This window comes from Alligator mississippiensis, chromosome 11 (genome assembly GCF_030867095.1).
Source record: "Alligator mississippiensis isolate rAllMis1 chromosome 11, rAllMis1, whole genome shotgun sequence".
In the NCBI taxonomy this organism is placed as follows: domain Eukaryota; kingdom Metazoa; phylum Chordata; order Crocodylia; family Alligatoridae; genus Alligator; species Alligator mississippiensis.
Genome location: NC_081834.1, coordinates 47,150,591 through 47,162,402, shown reverse-complemented (window position 1 = coordinate 47,162,402; position 11,812 = coordinate 47,150,591).

Here is an 11,812-nt window from a genome sequence, read left to right as displayed (position 1 = left end):
GTATGTCTTTTCTCTCTCTCTCTCTCTCTTTTTTTTTTTACAAAGGAGCAAGGAGAAAGTAGAGTTTCCTTGCTCTGTAGCCCAACAAGCCTTTCCTGCCAAATAAGGGTTCTTAGCCTAGCTTTGCTTTCCAACATTGCTGTGGGTTCAGGGCTCGGTTGAGGTCCCTGGATTAGCTTCTGCAAGAGCAGGTCTGATCAGCTCACAGATTTGAATTGCCTCCTAGGGAAGAAGATTTCTGCCTGCAGAGGGCTCTTAAGCCTAGCAAATAAAGCAGAACAAGATCCAGGGGCTGGAAATAAGATGCAAATATTTAACAATACATAAAGCAGATATTGGCACCATGTTACTTGGGGAATGAGGGGGATAGCCCGTCACTGGGAATCTGTAAATAGAGACTGTCTCTCTTTCTAAGACATGTTGGTCTGGGCTGGAGGCAGGAGAGACTGGGTGAGGTTTTCTTGGCTGTGTGGTGCAATTAAACCAAATGATCTAATGGTCCCTCACAGCTTGAAAGTTTGGAAATCACAGAGAATCATGGCACAAGCTGTAGGGGGACAAGTTCCAGTGTTCACTGGAAAGGAGTGAAGGGCACCAGTTCCCACCTGGACCCAGGTTGTGGACGCAGTCAGAGTAGGGTATATAAGCCTGCCTTGGTAGAAAGTGCCTATTCCTATATGGATCCAGGTTGGGGAAACTGGGCTGGCTCTGGTTCGATTGGGGAATAGGATACATATAAGAGAAGGAAGTGGGAAATGAGGTACAGGCCCTTTCTCTTCTAAGGAGCACTGTCTCAAATGCAGCCCATGGCAGGTGGGATTGGTCAAATTAAGAGAGTGAAGAATGGGATATGGGCCTTTTCCTCATAGAGCAGGGGTCAGCAACCTTGTAACAATGGCAGGCTGTTGCTTGCAACCCAGCCACTACTGGAAAGCCCCCCCTCTCCCCCCACCATAGCAGTCCTCCCCCCCCACCATCCCTGCCCCAGCGTGCTGTTGACTGGATGCTTGGGGGTCCTGTCACAGTAGCCCTAGTCCCCTTATCAACGTTATACCCCCTTCCCTTGGAGACACATCACTTCTGCAGAGGAGGTTAATGCAGTAGCCACCACGTGTAGGGATCCTCTGCAGTCCTCCTGTTGTAGCTGCTACCGCCAATGCTCTCTTCCTTCCCACTCCTGTCACTAGCAGCCATCAGCAAGGAAAACTTTGGCAGTGAGAAAGGCAGCAGCTGCAGTACAGGGGGCTGCTGGCAGCACCAACACCTCCCCTTGTATCAGTAGCATCTCAAGGGATGGGGGTGAGGGGAGACAGGCCTAGCTTAACCCAAGAGCTGCCCCACAGCTTTGTGGACCAAATCCATTCTCTTCACAGCTAGATCTAGCCTGAAGGCTGTAGATTGCCAAGCCCTGCCATAGGGGCACTGAGTCTGATCTAGTTTCTGGGCAAGAGAACTGGCTGGTTCAGGGAATGGGATGCAGGCTGTTCCCCATCAGGGGCATGGCTTCTAAACCAGTTGTCCTGGCTGGCTCAGCAGGCCTGGGGAAGGGAGTAAGAAATTTTCCCTCTTCCACTGGGTGCAAAACTCAGTATGGAAGCTGCCAGCACACACATGCAGAGTGGGAGATAGAAACGTGCAGAGGGATCACCATGAAGGACTTGCCATGAAGGGTGAGAGTAGCGCAGAGTGAGAACAGGACTTAAAATACTGGGAGATGAGATTAAGCTTTGGGAGATGAGGACAAAGTCCCCATTTGGAGACAGCCAGGTAGGCTGCGAGGATAGCAGCAGCTGTGCCATGCTTCTCACACCTTAAAGACTCCTCTGCCCCTTAGATGCTCAGCTGAGATCCTCAGGGGCTGGAGCCTTTGCCACGGTCACGTAGCCAGCTCTTGCAGAGAGCCTTGTGCTGGGAGGTGGCACAGGACAGTTGCAGCCTCTGAGCTCACCACTCCCATAATGTTCTGTATGGGCCACAGGCAAGTCAAAGTATCCTCTAGGCCAGGGTTAGGTAACCCCTGGCACGGGTGCCAGAACATGGCACATGAAGGTATTTTGCTTGACACTTGTGCTTTGAGGCAGACAGCAGGGAAGAGGCTGAGGCTGCACTGCCAGAACAAGGATCAGGACCCTTGTGGCTTCCCTGCCATCTGCCCCTGGCACACCAACATCTTACAAGTCAAGGTGGAGGTTTTTGGCACTCTGCCTAAAAACATTGCTAACCCCTGCTCTAGGCCAGTGGTTCTCACCCTTTTTGTATGAGGACCCATTTGTAAACATCAATGCCCAGTCCAGACCCAGTGCCCCTCACTCCCGACCCACTGTCCCCTGCCCCTAGGCCTCTGCCCCCACACTCTGTGTGTGTGGGCGCGGGGGTGGGGGGCATGTGGAGCCCCAAGCAGTCCCTTGAAGGCTGAAACTTGTTTCCCAAGTTTTTCTCCTTTAAACATTTTTTAGGTTTGTTGATCCTTTTCTAAAATTTGTTCGCAACACTTTCATATATTCTTGCAACCCACGGGTTGCAAAACGCTGCTCTAGGCCATGGGTGCTCAATCCCTGGCCCATGAAGCCATGTCATCTGGCCTGCAGCAATCCCGAGATCTGGAAATTCGGCAGTGGAAGAGTGGTGGCAGTGTTAATTGCAGCTCTCCTGCTGCCAAATGTTCAGGCCTGGGGGGAGCACTGTGGGCTGGATAATGTGGCCCTCTGTGCCAGACTGCCCCAGTGCTTGGCTGGATCCAAGCATACAGGATTGGGCCAGCAAACAGCTAAATTGGGGTACCTCAGGCCCAGCTGACACACCGCTGGATCCGACTGGGATGGGATGGGGCAAACAGCATATGGGATCAGGCTGGTGCATGATCAGGCTGGTGGCACACAGCTGGATTGAGCCAGCCTGAGATTAGGTTGGTACATGGACCACAGACCAACTCCACGTGCCAGCCTCACATGGGATCTAACCCATGGGCTGATCCTGTGCCTCTCATGTGGCCTGTGGGACAAGAAGGTTGGGTACCATTGCTCTAGAGTCTGCTGGGGACCGGAGTTGATGCCATTTTGAGAAGCCGCAACAAGCTTCCCGATAGTCCTGACACCTTCTTCCTTGTGCAGAGAGAACCAGGCCTTGCAAGCACAGTACTGACTTTATGGGTCTGCAGTATAGTATGGGAATAGGACAGTCTAGTGGGGTTTTGGAAGGGGGCATTCATCTGGCCAAAGGAGACCTACATTCAATCCCCACTGAATTCATGTGTCAACGGGGGAAAGTCATTTCATTTTCCCTGTGCTCAGACCATCCTCTCTGTAAAACAGGGAGGAACACCCCTTGCCTACTTTGCTGCTGTGCTAACGACTGCCAGGTACTCAGGCACAATGGTGCTGGGTCCTTGCAAGAGTGCAGCAATCTACCTCCCCTCCACCTCAAAACTGCCTGTGGGCAGATACAGAGTGCGACACGATGACACAGCATACAGCACCACTTGGGAATACTAAACTTATTACCTATCCAGAGTGGGGATTTGCCTGGCATTGATCCCTCTGTGTAGTTTATTCTAAGGGGCAGGAACATATGTTGGTGACGATGTGGTGAGGGTGCCCATAAAAATTGTTTGAGCATATTAGACTGGGGCACATCCATCTCTCTTGCTTCAATTGAAGGGACAAAAGCCACTGAAGTGAGCAGCCATGAGCTACCCTGTCGTGGGGGGAGCTTCCAATGATTAGTCTGTAGAGGCAGAAAGGTGTAGGTCTTTTCCAAATGTTTTTGCTTAGTGCCTGCTACTATAGCTCTCAGTGCCCTGTTTTCCATGGAAACGTCTACTCTTCCCTAAACACTGGTAAGCAGTTCTGATATAACACGGGTACCTGAGTGCAGGAAAGGAGATAGAGATGGAAGGGCAAGTTTGTTTTAAAAAATCCCCTCATTTCTTCCCGCGCCCCAATTCAAATACCTCTCTCATTTTTTTTTCCTTTCTCACCCTCCTAAAGCCAATTCCAGGAAACAGCATCCCTCCGCTCCTGAAATCAGTAACCATTAATAATATCAACCGGGCTGCTGCTAGGCAAAGCTCTTTCACTTTTTCAAATTAATAAACCAGATCGATGGATTACCAACAACTTGGGCTAAGCCCTCAGCCAGCACAAAGTGCCTTTGTGCTGTTCACATATTTGCACAAGGTATAATTTAGACACCTCGGTTAAGGTCGAAGTCCAGAGTCTCATTTTCTTAGGAAGAAATACAGTTCTGCACGGCTCCGACGACAAGCACAAACTCAAAAATGTTAAAGCCAAAGACACCATTGCAAGACTGGCCTGCTGTGTAGTGCAGATGAGAGAATTCTACCGAGAGCTTGAAGAAATGTTTTAGATAAATACCTTATTTGCCAAAATACAGTTTCACAGTGATGAAACAGTTTGCATGTTTGGGTGAATAGCTCCAGATTTAAAAATGGAGCTAAAACATTTCATTTGGACATTTTCTAAATAAAACCATTTTGATTTTTTTGTTTGTTTTTCAAACCATGATTCCATTAGGAATGTAAGTAGAGTTAATGGTTTTTAAAATGGTAAAGCAAGCGGAAAATTAAACAAAATATTTTGTTCCACCCAAATAGAATTGTTTTCAGTTTTCCATTTGGGCGACAGGAACTGAAAGATTTTTGTTTTGAATCAAAAATGATGTTTCCCTGCCCTAATTTTTCAGGTCAGCTACCAGACAAAAGAATCAACTGTGCATAGTGTTGCATTCACCTAGTGACTCCTACACCTTAAATGTCTGTAATGGTCCCTGAGATTCATAATATTAGCTTATTTCATAAAACCAAAGATCCTGGAGTCATGTTTGACTAAAAAAGTATTTCAGCTTGCACTTGAAAGAGTCAAATAAGATTCCAGCCTTCGGGGATGCAGAAAGAAGCCTGAAAACATAACCTAAATCACAAATCATGACCTAAACAAACCACAAAGCCAATTAAAATGACCCATTTTTTAATCGCATTTTTTTTAGGAGTTTGCCTTGTGCCTTTTTTGGATTTGTCGCTACTGGGGATAATGCCCACCTCAACCAGTCTACAATCTCGAGAGGAAGGGACTTGCCCAGGGTCACCTGGCAGAGCAGTAGCAGAACTGGGAACAGAACCTAGATGTTTTGCTATTTCCTACTCTTCCCGCTCACTTTCTTGGCCAGTTTATGCCAGTTTAAGACCAGGTTCAATGCACTGGAGTATTGCCCTGTAGATGTGTCCATAGTGCACGGGAGGTGAAATTGCAGCAGTCTACAATGTTTCTCACTCACGCAGTACACACCAAGAATAATGCTGCAGAGCCTTGAGTTGCTCCATCCATCCTGCTGGAGCGCAGAGGGCCGGAGAAGTCCATCCCCCACCCTCTGGCATTTGGCTTGGGAAGAGCTCTCCCCACCCCCACTCCACAGGCATTTGACAGAGGGCTCCTTGCAGCATTTGGTCTGTGCTGCCTGTGCCTTGCAGACATGCGCAAAATAAAAACCATCCCAGCTTGCTTCCCAGCTCAGCCACCCTCCCCCTCTGCTCAGTATAACTTCAGTCCCTGCTGCTTGCCAGCTCCTCCCCCCTCCTCAGCACTCAGCATCCCTGCCAGGCTCAGCCCCCTCCAGCTTCCACCCAGACCTAGACTGCAGGGGTGGGATAAAGCTCAGCACTGGAGCACAGGGGTGGGTGGAGAGCCCTGCCTTTTCTACATAGCCACTCTTTTGTCATTAGGATGAAGGGCTCACTGCTGCCCCCAGGCCTGTTGCCATGGGAATGCCATGGAGCCAGAAGTGCTGCTATGTGATACCCGTGACCGGAAGAGGACCGAGCAGCAGGGTGGGAAAGCTGCCAAGCTCTGCTGGGGCTTGCAAATATTAACTTCACCCCAACTGTGACACTTGCTAAAGCCTGAACTAGTCACTGGGTCCAACACTAAGGATGAAACGGGATGGGGGGGACACTAAAGCATCCCAAGGGGTGTTCCAGAGAACCCGCTAGATAAGAAGGGAAATATGAGAGGGGACCTGGCCAATGCCAAATCACTGGATCTTATTTGGCACCTAATGACCAGGAGGATTGCTCACATTTAAATAGCCGCTGGTGATGCAGTAGCAGGCTGACCCTTCTGCTGAAGCGCTACGCTGGTAGCCAGGTGACCTGGATTCGATTCCTGCATCTACCCTTGGCTCTGTGTGTGATCTTGGTCAGACCTGAAAAGGGGGCATTAGGGCCTAAATTGGAATTTGGGGGCTAATGCCCAAGCTGAACTTGGGGAATCTGGTGGAGGGGAGGGGGGCATGTGCACAAGAGGGAGCATGACTGTGTCCCAGGGGTTAAGCCAGTCCTCTGGCATGCCAGTCCTCATGGCAAGCATTGTTTCTGAAAATGCAGACTGGAAGTTGAGGGGTGTGCCCCAACCACTGAGCTACACAGCCCTGTTTAAATTTGCACTTTCTGACTCCATGAGTCTTGCACTCCTAGTTGCACAGTGGCACCATTTCAAAAGGAGGGTGCTGATAACCTGTAGCCTGGTCGTTAGAGCATTGTCCTAAATGGGAGATGTGGGTTTGCCAATGGTTTGAAGAAGGGTTGTAGATCATGATGCCTATCTTCCAGAGAGGTTTCAGGGTTAAGGATCCTAAATAGGTGGCATCTCTTCCCTGCAGCCTTGAGTAAGATACTTGGTAGTAGGATTTTAGACATGCCCTAGTCCAGGGGTTCCCAACCTTTTTATGATGCGGACCAGCAAACCGCAGACCGGAAGTGACTGTGGACCAGCAGTGACTGGCATACTGCGGGCAGTATGGGTTGGTTGCTGGTCCGCAGTATGCTGGTTACTTCTGGACTTCTGGTCTGGCAGTCAACCCTCCTGCAGACCGGCAGCCATGGTGGCCTGGTACCGGGCCACGGCCTGCAGTTTGGGAACCCCTACCCTAGTCCCTGGCATTTCCTATGGACTAGCTCTGGGCAGCTGCATACTCAGTGCACTGGCCACTGTGGTTCCCATTCTGAGGTGCCTAATTCTGTCCATGCCCTGTACACCCAGCTTCAGGCTCTGGACTTCATGCGGGAAACTAGGAGTAGGAGCCTACAAATTAAGCAAATGCAAATACAAACAGGACAAGGACCTATATGAGCAACACAAGAGGAAAGATGGTCTCCTGGTTGTGGCAACAAATTGGGATGTGAGAAGTGTGGGTTCAGTTGCTTCTTTGTCTGCGAACTCTGCATGAGAGCCTGGCCATCCCAGCCAGTCACTTGATCTCTCCTGTCTCAGGTGACCACCTGTAGAAGGGAGATAGCACAGCTGACCTTGCTGAAGAGATGGGAGGGTGTATGAGACTAAACTCTTACACAGCAGACACTCAGACACGACAACAGTGAGGATAGGAAAGACCCATGACATGATTATGTCACATAACTCCTAGCCCAGTTGTTCTCAACCTTATCAGGGTCAAGGCACCACATCACTTCTTTGGCTGAGAACCAGTGGGTGCTGCCTCAGCTTACTTGGGTGCTTCTCAGCCTGGTTCTGCCGCTGGGAAGGATTGTGCAACTGTGATGAAATTGCTTCTGCTGTGCAGCATCCCAGGAAGGACTGTGCCACATGTGTGCATTTCTTCTGCATTAGGGCTCTGATCAGTAGCATTGCCTTGTGCTGTACAGCTTTCTGGTCTGGCACCCCAAATCATGGGCGGATCAAGGATTTTGAAAAGGGGGTGCATATAGTGCGGCATATCATCACATAGAACGCAACACTATTCTTCTCCAATAAAAGAGAATCTAGAAGCTTTACTAATATGCTAGGGGGCTAGCACTACATTAGTCAGTTTAAGAGCAAAACAAGAGCAAATATAATTATTGGGATGTGAATTCATTTCCTCGGTTATATATAAACTTAAAAATAGTACAACAAACTAGGCAAAAATAGTTAAAATCGTCAAAAGATACTGTCTCATTACAGTTAAATGTACATCTCTTATTCAGGTCCATAAAGCAAAATCTAGCCTTCTTAAGCAATTTAACAGTGCCTTCAATACTTTACTTCAGTCATATCTACACCCGAGTTATATTACCACACCTGAGTTAAGGTTTTTAGCTAGAGCTAAAAACAATCTGCAGGGCTGTGAAATAGAAGAGAGACCACCAGGAATGGCTAACAGACAGCAAAATTACAAAAGAAAAGATAGTTTTAATAGTGGAATATGAAGACCATTAAAAAGGATAAAGCATCATCTGTGAAGTGAAGAAAGAGTAGCAGGAATCATGGAAATGATAATGAGCCATGAAGTCAATTGATTTTCTCAGCACTGCCTGAATAGTAATGTTGTTTTTAAAGTTGGGGTGGAGCAGGAGCCAAAGTAGGGTGCAACTGTACCACTACACCCACCCTCCCCCATCTACCCCTGCACCCAAAACTGCTGCTTTCGGAAAGGACAGCTCCACCCAAGTCTGTTTCCTGAAGGAGCAATGCGGGGAATGAACCAGAAAGAGCTGTCAGGCCTGAGTCAGCTTTGCTGCCTGCTTTAGGCTGATTACAGAGCCCTAATGCAGGGGAGTGCATGAGACAGTTTTACCTGGCCATTACCACAGCACCCATTAGTACCCCAGTTGAGAACCACTTTCCTAGACAGTACTTTTAATGTCAAGCTCTCAAAGTACTTTGAAATGGGGAAACTGAGGCACAGGGAGGTAAAGAGACTTGGCCAGGGTCACCCATGGAGTCTGTGGCAGAGTTCAGAGTAGACTTCCAGCTCTCCAGGGTCCTAGCCTAACACTGCTCAACTCCCAGACCTGCCCTAGGAATGTAATGAGAATCTGTTGAACAACCTGGGAGGACTGGGAGGTGCTGAAGTCTTACAATGGTAAAGAACTAATTGTAAATAGCCTTTATTCAGTGTCTCTTTAATTAAAGTATAGCTTCCTGAGTGACTTGGAAGTTGGCAAGACTGCCAAGGAAAGCAGAAAACAGATGAAAATGGTAATGCACTGATATATACTCAACTGCCTATATACTCAAGTATATAGTGCTATATAGGGCTCAAGTGCCTATATACTAATGCTAGGAGCATGGGAAACAAGCAGGATGAACTAGCACTCCTGCTTGCACAAAACACCTATGACTTAGTAGACCTAACTGAAACCTGGTGGGATTCGTCCCACGACTGGGCGGTACATATTGAGGGTTATAAGCTGTACAGAAAGGACAGGGTGGGGAAGAAAGGGGGGAGGGGTTGCGCTCTATGTCAATGAGCAATATACATCGACCCTCATCAAGACGGAATCGAAGGAGGAGAAAGTAGAAGGATTGTGGGTTAGACTACATGGTGGGCAAGGAGAAAGGGATTTGGTGGTAGGGGTCTGCTGCAGACCCCCACATCAAGGGGAAGAAATAGATTCGGGGCTCCTGAGGCAGCTCTCGGAGATCATAAAAGCTAAAGAGGCAGTAGTCATGGGGGACCTAAACTACCTGGACATCTGCTGGGAGACACAGACGGCAAAGTCCCACCGCTCACGCAGGTTTCTAACCTGTGTACAGGACCTCCACCTGACACAGGAGGTACACGGTCCCACTAGGGGGAATGCCATACTGGATCTGGTATTGGCAATGGGGGATGACATGGTAGGGGACCTACAGATCGGTAGCCATTTGGGAGACAGTGATCACCTTATAATACAATTCACCATAAGATGTCGAGTGGGTAAGGTAACTAGTAGGGTGAAAGTGCTAGACTTTAGGAAAGCTGATCTCAATGCACTCAGGCGATTAGTCAAGGTTGCACTGCAGAGTAGGAGTTTTGAAGTGATGGGAGCCCAGGAAGGGTGGCTGTGCCTTAAGGAAACGATCCTTCAGACACAAAGCAAGATGATCCCCATGTGAGCTAAAAGAGGGAAAGGGGCCAGGAGGCTTCCTTGGCTGACCAGAGAAATCCAGGGCAGCCTAAGGGCCAAAAGGGGGGCACATAAAAAGTGGAAACAGGGTGAGATCACCAAAGACAAATATACCTCCTCTGCTCGTGCTTGTAGGGAGGAAGTTAGACGGGCCAAAGCTACCATGGAGCTGAGGATGGCAACCCAAGTAAAAGACAACAAGAAATTGTTTTTCAGATATATAGGGAGTAAAAGGAAGGCCTAGGGAGGAATAGGACCCCTGCTAAATGGGCAGAAACAATTGGTGATGGACAGGGGGGACAAGGCTGAACTCCTCAACAAGTTCTTTGCCTCAGTGTTCCTAAGCGAGGGGCACGACAAGTCTCTCACTGGGGTTGTAGAGAGGCAGCAGCAAGGTGCCAGACTGCCACGTGTAGACCCTGAGATGGTGCAGAGTCACTTGGAAGAACTGGATGCCTTTAAGTCGGCAGGCCCGGATGAGCTCCATCCGAGGGTGCTGAAGGCACTGGCCAATATCATTGCAGAGCCACTGGCAGGAATATTTGAACGCTCGTGGCGCATGGGCCAGGTCCCGGAGGACTGGAAAAGGGCCAATGTGGTCCCCATTTTCAAGAAGGGGAGGAAGGAAGACCTGGGGAACTATAGGCCTGTCAGTCTCACCTCCATCCTTGGTAAAGTCTTTGAAAAAATTATCAAGGCTCACATTTGCGAGAGCCTGGCAGGGCAAATTATGCTGAGGGGAAATCAGCATGGGTTCGTGGCAGGCAGATCGTGCCTGACCAATCTAGTCTCTTTTTATGACCAGGTTACGAAACGCCTGGACACAGGAGGAGGGGTGGATGTCGTATACTTAGACTACAGGAAGGTCTTCGATACAGTATCCCACCCCTTACTGGTGAACAAGTTAAGAGGCTGTGACTTGGATGACTACACAGTCCGGTAGGTGGCGAATTGGCTGGAGGGTCGCACCCAGAGAGTCGTGGTGGATGGGTCGGTTTCGACCTGGAAGGGTGTGGGCAGTGGGGTCCCGCAGGGCTCGGTCCTTGGACCGATACTCTTCAATGTCTTAATCAGTGACTTGGACGAGGGAGTGAAATGTACTCTGTCCAAGTTTGCAGATGACACACAGCTATGGGGAGAAGTGGACATGCCGGAGGGCAGGGAACAACTACAAGCAGATCTGGACAGGTTGGACAAGTGGGAGGAAAACAACAGAATGCAGTTCAACAAGGAGAAATGTGAAGTGCTGCACCTAGGGAGGAAAAATGTCCAGCACACCTACAGCCTAGGGAATGACCTGCTGGGTGGCACGGAAGCGGAAAGGGATCTTGGAGTCCTAGTGGAGTCCTAGTGTGATGAAGCCATCAGAAAAGCCAATGGCACTTTATCGTGCATCAGCAAATGCATGACGAATAGATCCAAAGAGGTGATACTTCCCCTCTATCGGGCGCTGGTCAGACCGCAGTTGGAGTACTGTGTGCAGTTCTGGGAGCTGCACTTCAAGAGGGATGCGGATAACCTGGAGAGGGTCCAGAGAAGGGCCACTCGTATGGTTAAGGGTCTGCAGACCAAGCCCTACGAGGAGAGACTAGAGAAACTGGACCTTTTCAGCCTCCGCAAGAGAAGGTTGAGAGGCGACTTTGTGGCTGCCTATAAGTTCATCACGGGGGCACAGAAGGGAATTGGTGAGTATTTATTCACCAAGGTGCCCCAGGGGGTTACAAGAAATAATGGCCACAAGCTAGCAGAGAGCAGATTTAGACTGGACATTAGGAAGAACTTCTTCACAGTTCGAGTGGCCAAGGTCTGGAACGGGCTCCCAAGGGAGGTGGTGCTCTCCCCTACCCTGGGGGTCTTCAAGAAGAGGTTGGATATGCATCTAGCTGGGGTCATCTAGACCCAGCACTCTTTCCT